This window comes from Mastomys coucha, unplaced genomic scaffold (genome assembly GCF_008632895.1).
Source record: "Mastomys coucha isolate ucsf_1 unplaced genomic scaffold, UCSF_Mcou_1 pScaffold6, whole genome shotgun sequence".
Taxonomy (NCBI): domain Eukaryota; kingdom Metazoa; phylum Chordata; class Mammalia; order Rodentia; family Muridae; genus Mastomys; species Mastomys coucha.
The window spans coordinates 126,733,461-126,744,083 of record NW_022196912.1 but is presented as its reverse complement, the minus strand read 5'-3'; the positions used below and the strand labels follow the sequence as shown (position 1 = coordinate 126,744,083).

At 51.7% G+C, this 10,623-nt stretch overlaps 1 protein-coding gene across 2 annotated transcripts in view; it reads left to right on the top strand.

Annotated features, from left to right (window-relative positions):
• Positions 1-302: 302 nt before the first annotated feature.
• The window catches only part of Gpr132 (G protein-coupled receptor 132), a 17,255-nt gene continuing 6,934 nt past the window's right edge, over positions 303-10,623 (top strand). The window contains exon 1 of one of the 2 annotated variants that reach the window (XM_031356732.1): positions 303-544. The gene's annotated coding sequence lies outside the window, so the exon portion shown is untranslated. Of the gene's footprint in view, positions 545-6,188; positions 6,340-10,623 lie in introns of those variants that run through there. The other variant, XM_031356731.1, reaches the window with a different exon arrangement.

Here is a 10,623-nt window from a genome sequence, read left to right as displayed (position 1 = left end):
CCTTGTGATTGGCATGGAGACACATGAGGCTTCTTCAGGTGGGTATGAGCTAACAGGCAAGTGTCTGGTTATGTTCCTGGGTGTATCCATCAGCATCTTGATCTTGTAGGCAAGTGAGGAAGCAGCTGGGGCTTTAATGGGAGGAGGGAGAGTGCGTGGCTTACCCACTACCCCGGAAGGAAGCCACAGAGCCTGGCTATGTGTAGTTGAAGGGACAGGAAACAGAGCTGGTTCACCTGCTCAAATGTTCTCCTTGGTGGGAGATGCATCCCTTGCAGCCTGAGTGACCCCATGTGTCCCTAGATTAGGTATTGCTTCATTAAGCGCAAGATTCCCAGGCTTAGGATGAGGTCTGCCCGTGTGACTAGGGCGAAGAGCTCATCAACTCCTGAAGCTGCAGTGTTTGGGGTACTTGGTGACCTTAGCCTTAGACCTCCCCTGCTAGTTACCTGTGAGGGGACCCCATAATACAGCACTCAAGACCCCGGTGGGATCCCCAGCCTTTGGGAACTGAGGTAGCTACAGCCCCAGCGACCTGTTACTGGTAAGTGCAGAGAGGTGACATCAGTGGGGCGCTTTTTAAATGGGTCCTCACTACCATATCTGCACCGTCTGGGATGGTGTCATGGGTATGTGGTACAGAGAAGAGACCTAACCGCAGTACCCAGGGTAACCCTGGGCCTTGTAGTTCCCCACCCAGGTCACTTCTGCTTTCAGTAGCAAAGGGAGAGAAGGAACATTGTTCCAGGATCTCTGGGCCTTCCCCTCTGTGTGTCCCCATGGCTTCTGGCCTTAGCTGCCAGCTTAGGTCCCCTAGCTTTGTAGATTCCCCTGGCTGAGTGTGGTAAGGAGGCAGGGTGTGGTGCAAGAGCCTCCCAGGCCTCATCTTACCTGGGGTCATTACTAGAACCTGCTCCAAATTTTGTGTTGGCCACAAAAGCCATTGGGCTTCACATACAGCACTGTGGACACTCAGGCTGCTGGAGAGGCCTACTGTGCTGAGCCTTAAGTAGCACCCCTGGTCTCCACCCAGCAGCAGCAGCATGTCCCTTGTGCACTTCCAGGGATGCTACATGCTCCCTCGGTGGTGGAGGTGATGGTGGTCCCCTGTGCTGGGTGAAGGCCTCCAGTGTGATAGCAGGCGAGGAGGGTTGGGTGGCTTTGGTGCAGGGGCAGGAGGGGAGTTCCCTGGGCATGGAGAGACCAGCTGAAGATGGTCTGGCTGCCCATGCCTCCAGTTTCTTAGTTCCAGTCTGCCCTCGGGCCTTTGACATGGCTGACATCCAGATAACACAGAAATGGAATCTGCAGGTCTGGAGTGTGGGATGCTGAAGGCTTTCTTCTGTGTGCTTCTCTCCAGGCTGACTGAGGCATGGGAGTGGCCCACACACTCCATTGTAGACTTCTGCATTTTAATACAGGCTGTAGGCTGACTCATGGGAAAGACCCTTAGAGCAGGCAGTGCCAAAGTCTGGGGGGTGGACTTTCCTGCCTCGAGAGACCTTTAAGGTAAATATAGACAGTTCCTGGAAGCTTCTGAGAATGAATCTGGGTGCTGAGGGCATCCACTGAGGGGTCGTGGGGCTAAAGCACAGAGGCCTGAGAGATGGGCTATGGTGGAAATGGTACTGCTCTTTCCTGGGGTGGAGGGAAGAAGATGTGGCTTGCTTGGTCCGGCACATAGTAGGTGGTCACTGATCAGGCCTCTCTGCCACCCTGGGGACTGGTCATTAAAAATATTCTGTTTCCCTCCTCCTTCAGTCCTGGGAGCTGGTCCCGCAAGGTGCCCACACCTTGCTCCAAACAGCCCTTGGTCTCAGGCAGGGGTGCCAGAGTGCTGCAAGGGTCGTCTTTGCTACTCCTCCCTCTGTCAAAGAGCATCAAGGGTGGCCCACCAGTGACTTGGGAGATGGAGTTAGGGACAGAAAAGATGTGTGGGGAGGGGGGGGTGAAGTGGAACCAGATGAGGGACCATGGCATCAGGGCTCTAGTCCTGAAGGAGACCTAGGTTTCTCAGACCCTCTCTGTTGCCTCTATCTAGTCCCTGCAAGGGGCTCGTATCTAACAGATGAGACGCTGAGATCCAGAGCTATGAGCCCTTCTCAGAGCCAGGCTGACTCCATCACAAAGCAGAGTAAAGGAGAAAGTCAAGAGCAGGGCCCAGGAGAGGCATGAGCATGGATGGGGTTTCCTCAGGTGAGGTGACCAGTCTGAGGTCGAGGTCTGAGGTCTGAGGTCGAGGTCTGAGGTCGACTGTGATAGGAACGCAGTCGGAGGAAGAACAGGTGCCAGGCAGGGCTGGAGCTGTGTCCAACCTGTCACAGCTAGGGACCCAGCTCTACCCCAGCCTCCAGGGATGCTCATGCTTGTTGGCTTGGCAGGCCTGAGAATAGGTTCTGGACCCTGACTGGGTCAACCTGGAATCTTCCCTGGTTGTTTCCAGAGGTAGAGATGGAATGTTCTAGATTCCTACACTAAGGAGTGTAGCTGGTCAAGACACTGTTCGTAAGATGTCTCAAAGAAGGTTCCTGCACCCACCCCGGCTGCCTTAAGTCCCCTGAGTGCTCTAGGCTCTCCATCCTGCCTTGGGGCTCCTCATCCCTCCTCGATTGCCATCCTGGGATGTGTGTGCTTAGACATAAGCAGCAGAACTCCCGTAAGTCTCTGGCTTTGCACTTAGTAACTCCATGCCCTTGGATGCTTCCTCTGGTCCCTATCCACGGATCCCCTCAACCACCCTGCCGAGGAGGCAGCAGAAGAGCTGCTCAGGGTGATTCTGGTTAACTCAAAGAGGAAGGGTCTCAGTTCTTTCCTCCCTCCCTCCCTGACACTGAGAGAATAACCTTTAAGGCCAGAACTTCAGGAGCTGTCCTTAGTGGAGGGGTAAAGATCAGGGCTTGGCTTCTGAGAGTCTTGGAAGCTACCGGGTCAGCACTGGGGAGAAAACCCATGGGTTAGGGGTAACTGCCAGAGGCTCTAGGGTTGAAGCAGCCTGGACCCCACTGGGGCACAATGGAACATTGTTGAAAGCAGTGACTTGTGATTCATACTTGGAGAACACCCCTGTCAAAGGAGCCAGGGCATTGAGAATTGGCAAGCCCTTGAATTGACACGTCTCAAAGCCCCCTCCTTCCACTTCCTCTTCTGCTTTGGGCGTATCCCTTCATCACTTCCTTTGCTAAGACTGGAGGCCTCTCGCTCTCTTGTGTACAGTAGGCCAACTCCATAGAAACCTCTATTTCCTGCCTCCCTTGACATTAGTAAGGCCCAAACGTGGGAAAGGGAGGGCAGAACTCTCCTCTGAGGGACAGATGATGGCAAGAGGAAGGCAGAGGGGCTGAGACTTGACCCTGAGCACTCCCGTCTCTGCTGTGGGATCAGGTATCCTGTTAACACACGAGAAACCCAACAGACAGCTAGGTGTCTGGAAACAGGTGATCATACTGACATACCTAAGGAGACAGACCGTGCAATCACCAGCAGAGGCAGCTTGTCAAAGGTGGGGCGACTTTAGTGTCATGGAGAATAATGACTGTTGGGGCTGGGGTGACAGTTCAGCAGTTAATAGCACTGGCTGCTCTTACAGAGGACCTGAGTTCAATTCCCAGCACTCACATGGTGGCTCACAGCATTTTGAACTCCAGTTCCAGGAAGTCCAATGCCCTCTTCTGGCCCCTGTGAGTACCAGGACAGATATACCTAAAAGCAAATACCCAACTATCCAAGGAAAGAAAAGGGAAATAAAAAGAAAAAAAGAAAAGAAAAAGAGTAATGACTGTTTGACAAGGACATACCAAGGATGTAAAAATTCATAAATCTTGCAGTCCTGATTAGAGGCGTTCCTGTTAATCTTATGTCAACTTGATTCAAGCTAGAGTCATCTGAAAGGAGGGAGCCTCAACTGAGAAAATGCCTCTGTAATATCCAGCTATAAAGCATTTTCTCAAGTAGTGATCAGTGTGGGGAGGGGCCAGCCCATGGTGGGTGGTACCACTTCTTTGCTGGCGGTCCTGGGCTCTATAAGCAGGCTGAGCAAGCCATGGGGAGCAAGCCAGTAAGCAGCACCCCTCCATGGCCTCTGCATCAGATGCCCCTGCTGTCAGGTTCCAGCCCTGCTTGAATTCCTGCCGTGACTCACTTTTTCTGTTATGGTGTTTCATCATACCAGTAGAAACCCTGACTGGACTGGTGAGATGGCTCAGCGGGTAAGAGCACCAACTGCTCTTCCAACCACCCATAATGAGATCCGATGCCCTCTTCTGGTATATCTAAAGACAGCTACAGTGTATTATTATTTATAATAATAAATTTATATTATTGTTTATATTATTAAATTTACAGTATTATTTATAATAATAAATAAATCTTTGGGCCAGAGTGAGCAGGGACTGAGCAAGCAGGGTCTACTGAAGCGAGCAGGGTTGACCGGAGCTAGCAGAGGTCCTAAAAGTCAATTCCCAACAACCAGATGAAGGCGCACAACTATCCATACAGCTACAGTGTATTCATATACATAAAATAAATAAATAAACCAAAAAAAAAGCAAAAACCAGAAACCCTGACTAAGACAGAAGGCTCAAGGGAGAAGTGGCCCATGTGTCCATCTGTGGATGACATGTGTCCATCTACAGACAACAGATACACTCATCTTACAGGGGAACACTATCCAGCCGTTAGAAAGAGGCCTTCACACACCCGCTGCGGCTGGGTCAATCCAGAGGATTCTGTGCTGAACAGCACAGGCAAGGCACACAGGACAAATAGGGGTCGATGTTGCTGGTGCTGAGGTCCCTGGACTTCACAGAGTCGGCAGGTTGAACTGAGCAGGGTGGCGCTAGAGCACAGACTGAGCTTCACAAGGTGAAAGCTTCTGGAGGTGGTGGGCCGTCCTAGGAAGCACCCTTCTCTAAAGAGTGGTCAAACGGCCATTTTATAATGAGCTTCAACCATGTTAAAGTTAAATGCTGTCTGGTTTGCCATATTGTGGCCTCTGGGGCAGGCAGGCAAGAGTACAGCTCACTTGAAAAACCAAAAAAAAAAAGAGTACAGCTCAGCATTACCCACAAGAAGAACTAATAAACTTGAGAAGGTTACTAACGCCCACCTATAGAATCGGAAGAAGTTGCTATCCCTTGTGATGAATGGAAGGAAGGTAGAGCTCCCCGAGAAGGCTGATCAGGTTGCAGGAGGCCACGTCCACTTCTGCCAGAGCCATCAAACCCCTTTGCCCTCCAAAGGTCAGGTATGAGTGGCATCGTGGTCAGGAGAGGTCAAGTGTTGGGGGCAGTGGCATCATGGTCAGAGCCCAGGGAGGACCTTACTGTGCACTCCATTCCTTGAAGGTCACGGCCCACGAACAGCTGCTTTCAGAAAGTTAAGATGGACTATCTTCAGGCCCACATGCCAGCTGCCTGCCCCACACCCCTGAGGACCAGCTTTCTAGGGAGTGCACTGCCACCCACACAAATATGTAAATGTCTGTTAGGGGTGGGGTGAGAGAGACAGAGGCCTCCAGCCTCCAGCCTTGAAGCCTGGCTTGCCTCTCAGGGGGCAGAGTAAAGGGTTCTTGTCTTTGGACTCAGGCAGGGATCTGCTGCCTGGGTCATGACCTTTCAAACTGCTCTGTGAAGCCCTGCTTTTCGTCGCTAGAGCTTCTGAGAGTGTAACTGGACATAGCCTACTAACTTTGCCTTCAGTTTCGAGAACACTGGGAGCTGTCAGGGTTGAGGCCAACAACCCCAAGCCTAGAGCCAGCCTTTGACCTGAGTGTGGTTAAGTCAGTGGTGGGTACCAGCAGTGGCCACCTGGCTTTTCTCAGAAAAAAACAGGTTACATTTGGATGTAAGATTATGAGCCCAAGGCCACTAGAAGCTGCTGTGCCCATCAGCCCGAGCAGCCCTCAGTGTTCATGCTAGAGTATATGCAGGGCACCAGGTGGGTGTTCCAACAAGGACCAGTGCCCTCCCGGCACAGGAGCTTCCAGTGCCAGGCCTGGGATGTAAAGAGCCGGAGATGTGACCTGCCCTCCCTGACTGGCTCAGGAGCAGGTGGGGGCAGTCCTTGTGGGGCTGTCCCGAAGAGCCGTTTGAGCCACCATCTCTCAATTCTCAGTTCCTGAGCAGGGCCATCGTCAGAGCAAGGTCAAACAGATCTGGAGCTGTTTTTCTGTCGTCACAGTGATGTAAGCCTTACGCTAGTCTGCGTTGTGGTTAGGGGAGTTTCAGAGTGAGCATGCTCAGACCCCCCCCACTACTTCCTGAAACCTCTCAGCTGGGCCTGCAGAGGGGTGCTCAGCACTGTCAGGACGGGCCTGCTCTGGCTGCCTCAGGACTGGCTTGGGTAAGGCGGTGGATCTAGATCTGGGGAGTGGGTTTGGGGGGCCAGGCCCTCCACAGTGGTTTCCTGAGAGAAATGTGATTTGATAGTACAATAGTGGAGCTTGGCCCAAAGATTTACCCAAGGCCTGTCCCCAAGAGGGGACTCAGAGGCACCATGTAAGGGCACAGGGTCAATAGCGTATATCAGACTGCCCTTCCCTCAACCTACCTGGATGCTTCTGGAAGATCTTTACCCCAACTGTAGATACAGACAAGAGTGGAAGGACTGGACTTCCTCTGACAGGGAATTGAGGGCCCAGAGGCCTTGAGAACACCCTGGGCAGAATGGTTGGTGGGGCTGGGGTTCCTCTTCCTAGGAGTTACCTGGGGTTAGAGGCGGGCTCTGGGAAGGGATGAACAGGACAGTGAGGCTCTACTGGGATAGGCTGTATGGTCATGGGGCTAGATCCTGGGGCTGGCCACTAACCAACTCCAGAGTGCCTGGCAGAGGAGATCTTGTAACTTCTGCTAGAGTTGTGAGGACAGACTCATGGAGTATTCAGTTAGTCCACCAAGGACTGTGAGCAGTTGTTATGGTCTTACTGATGAAGGCACATGGCACAATGTCTTAGGGGGTTAACCACACAGAGGGGTGAGAACGGAGATACCCCCGAGGGAAGATGGGAAGGAAGAGTAGCTGGTGCAAGCACTCAGCTTAGAAATCAGTCAAACTGAAACGTGAACTATTGAGGGTGTTGGGGTGTTGGGGATGGGCCCCCAGATCCACATGATGTATAGTTGACACTAGTAATTTAACAGTTCCCGCCAAAAGGCATTCTGAATTTGAGTCAGTGTTCTGAGTTTGAGAACGGAAATGAGGATGATTTTTTTTTGCCTTTCTTCTTTCCTCCCTCTTTCTTCTCTCTTCTCTATCTCTCCTCTGTGTATGTGTGTGTGTGTGTGTGTGTGCATGTGTTTGTGTTTGTGTGTGTGTATTTCCATGTGTATGGGCTAATATGTGTATACATACACACATGTGAATGTGGAGGCCAGAGATTGATGTTTGAAACCATCCCTGGTTGCTCTCCCACTTTCTTCCTTAAGGCAGGGTCTTCCATTCAAGCCCAGCGTCTACAGATGTGTCTACTCTTGCTAGCTGGCTTGCTCTGGGGATCTCATCTCTACCCTCTGAGGGTGGAATTATAGGTGGACTGCCACAGGAATGAGGCATTAATGTGGGTTCTGGGGATCCAAATATAAACCCTTATACTCTTGTGACAAGCACTTTTACCGCTGAGCTGTCTCCTGCCCAGCCCCAGAGAAGCCTGTAGGAGGATGGAAAAGTGAAAGATTGAATCAACCTAAACAACCAGAAATTCCTGTAGTAGAGAAATAGGGTGCAGTGTGCTGGTGACTCAGTGGTTCAGTCCAGCCACCCTGGCTTGTGGTTCACCTCTCAGAGTAGCAGAGACAAATTATGTCTTCCCTTTGTGCTTTCCTGTGCGTTAGGAAAGCTCCACAGTCAAAAGACTGACAGGATGGCCATCACTGGTGGCAGAGCACAGGCTCCAGGGCCAGAGGCATCACAGGTGGCGTGCTGCCTGTGCATGCCCTGGGGACTCCAAGTACTTCTCTTCCTGGAAGATAGGTCTACTGAGGGGAGGGGCTGCCTGGTGTGGGGGTGGCTCTAGGGAAGGCTGGAGGCAGGAGAGTGGAAGCGGAAAGAATGGTGGAAGCCAGGTGGCCATCAAGAAGGTGTGGTTTGAAGATGGCTGGATAAGGTCACCAAGAATCTGGGGACTGGTGGACAAGGGGAAGCAGGGGTGTAGCTGGGAGTTAGGGCAGGTACAAGAGGACATCCGGGTTCGTGGGCCAGTTCAGCACACAGCCTGGTGGCTCCAAGTGATATGCCAAGGTCACCATTCCAGTTGTGTTCTACCCTTTGTCCAACGGACGCTTGATGGCGTTCAGTCTGCTACAGGTCTGTCCGTCTGAGTAACGGAGCCCACCAGCCCAAGTAGACATCACATGTGGGTGTGTGGCCCTTGTGGGTGTGGTGGGCCTCACGAGTATGGTAGAACGCTCTCTACCACATTCTCAGAAGGTTTGGGAGCACACTGTTGCCGAGTCCTGAGGAAAGTTGGCCATGATCTTCTACCCTCAAGGGTCAGCCATTTCCAGCTCTCTCACAGATGACACACAACACAAAGATCCTTCTCTTCTCCCTGCCTTCCCACATCCGGACTCAGTTCAGGGATTCATAAGACGGCCTAGCCCAGTTGCACTTCTGAGAGAAGCCTGTATCTTGGAGCGTGGGGGTGTTGACCCTTGCCTCTTCCTGTGGAAGAAATAGCCTAGTTGTTGCAAGACATCCACAACAGCTGATCTGGCCAGGTTAGGGACCCTTGGAGCTTAGGCAGGAAAGGGAGAGGCTCTGAGTGTTCTGAGGGAGACCCTTTAGCTGAAAGGGAAATGGCAGGCTGGGAAAGGGACAAGCCTAAGGCATGGCATGCCCTGAGCACCAAGGATAATGACAAGAATACAAGGCCAATGGATGCGTCAGCTACCCAAGAGCAGCCATAGTGAGGAGTCACATTATAGTGTAGGGATTCAAGAGCCTCCCCTCTTCTCTGGTGTACGAGTGCAGTCTGCTCTGGCCTGAGCCTCCTGGTTGATCTCCTTTGATGTAAGTGTTGATGCTTGGTCAGTTAGGGGACATGACCAGATGCATCTATCATGGCCTTGTTTTGTTCTGTCTAGGCTGAGCAGTGAGTCCCAACAGATCATCACTCTGTCTCCCTGGCCAAGCTCTGTCCACAGGTGACAGGGACATGACTCGCAGCTATGGCAGTTTCCCACAGCATCCTCACCGCAGGAGGGAAGTGCGCGTCACGTTTTTTTGTTGAGCCCTTGCTTCCTCTGGCTTCTGCACACTGAGCACCACCCCTCCCCCACACTCAGGGTTGCTGGGTGCTTAGGATGAACATGGTGCAGCCCCTGGAGGGGACAGACCTGCCCTAGGCTGGCTCTGCGGCTGGCTTTATAGAACTCTAATTCTAGTTGTAGGGACGGCAGGTCCCGGCGTCTCATGGCTCTGACTTTGGGCTCCATGCTGTCATGTGCTCCTTCACTAGAATGGGGGTCACGGTTCACAGTATTTTGAATTTAGAAGAAGAAGCTTGCTGCAGCGGATGTAGAGCAGTGAGTGACCAGCAGGCTGTTAAGGCCCACAGCATGCTCAGGGCTGAGACCCAGAGGGACAGACGGACACCTGTCCTGGTGCTCAGCAGGTCAAGGCATGGTGAGGTGATGCAAGGAACCTCGCGCTGAGGGCAATGCTTGGCATCCAGCGGCTCTTGCCTTTTCTGGCTTTGCCTCTTGTTAATGTGTGCTGAGGCACTTTAGACTTCTCCAGAGGTCAGGGACCTTCTGTAATTCGGGTGAATGGTTTAGCTTCCTATTGTTTTCAGAAACTCCCCAGAAGGAAGCTGGGAGCTGGGAATGGGTGCCAACTTGTGAGGCTCCAGGACTCGACATGGATGTCTGTAGGCTCTTGGACTGGTTTCCATAGGATTCCAAAGGCCACTCCTGAAGGCCCAATGTACTCTGGGCAAATACTGTGGTTATCTGCCTGACTGATGGGTAGCCCTGTGTGTTGGGGGAGCAGGTAGGTCATACACACTTAACTTTTTAGGTCATTATTTTTAATCAGGGAAAAAAATTCCCTAGGAGGAATTTTAGCAAATTCAAAGTTCAGTTGTTGGAAACTGGCTGCAAAGTGGGGCTCTGAAATATTTGCACTTAGTGACCGTCCCATTACGTAACCTCAGGGTACCATGTCTTCAGATTTCAGAACACTGATTTAGTTATTTTTGTCAGCCTGATAGGCAGAAAAACAAAACAAAATAAAACAAAGAAACCTTTCTTCATGCTTATTTTGCATTTCTTGGCCTTTTGGTAGCTTTTAACTCTTCCATGGAAGCTCATGTGTCATCAGCTTTGCCAACCATAACCAACAAATAACAGTTTTAATTATGGTATCCAGGGTGATGCTTAGATGCTCCCTGGCTCCCCTGGTGCCTGGCTGTCTGTATTGCATTGCTTTTGTTAACTGTGGGATGCTCCAGACTCTGTTAAATGAGTCAATCTGGGATGACAGGCATTGCAACAGCATACCTGGATGGCAGGCTGGCTGGCTGGATAGGTGGATGGATGGGTGGATGGATGGATGGATGGACGGATGGATGGATGGATGGATGGATGGATGGATGGATGGATGGATGAATGGATGGATGGATGGATGGAT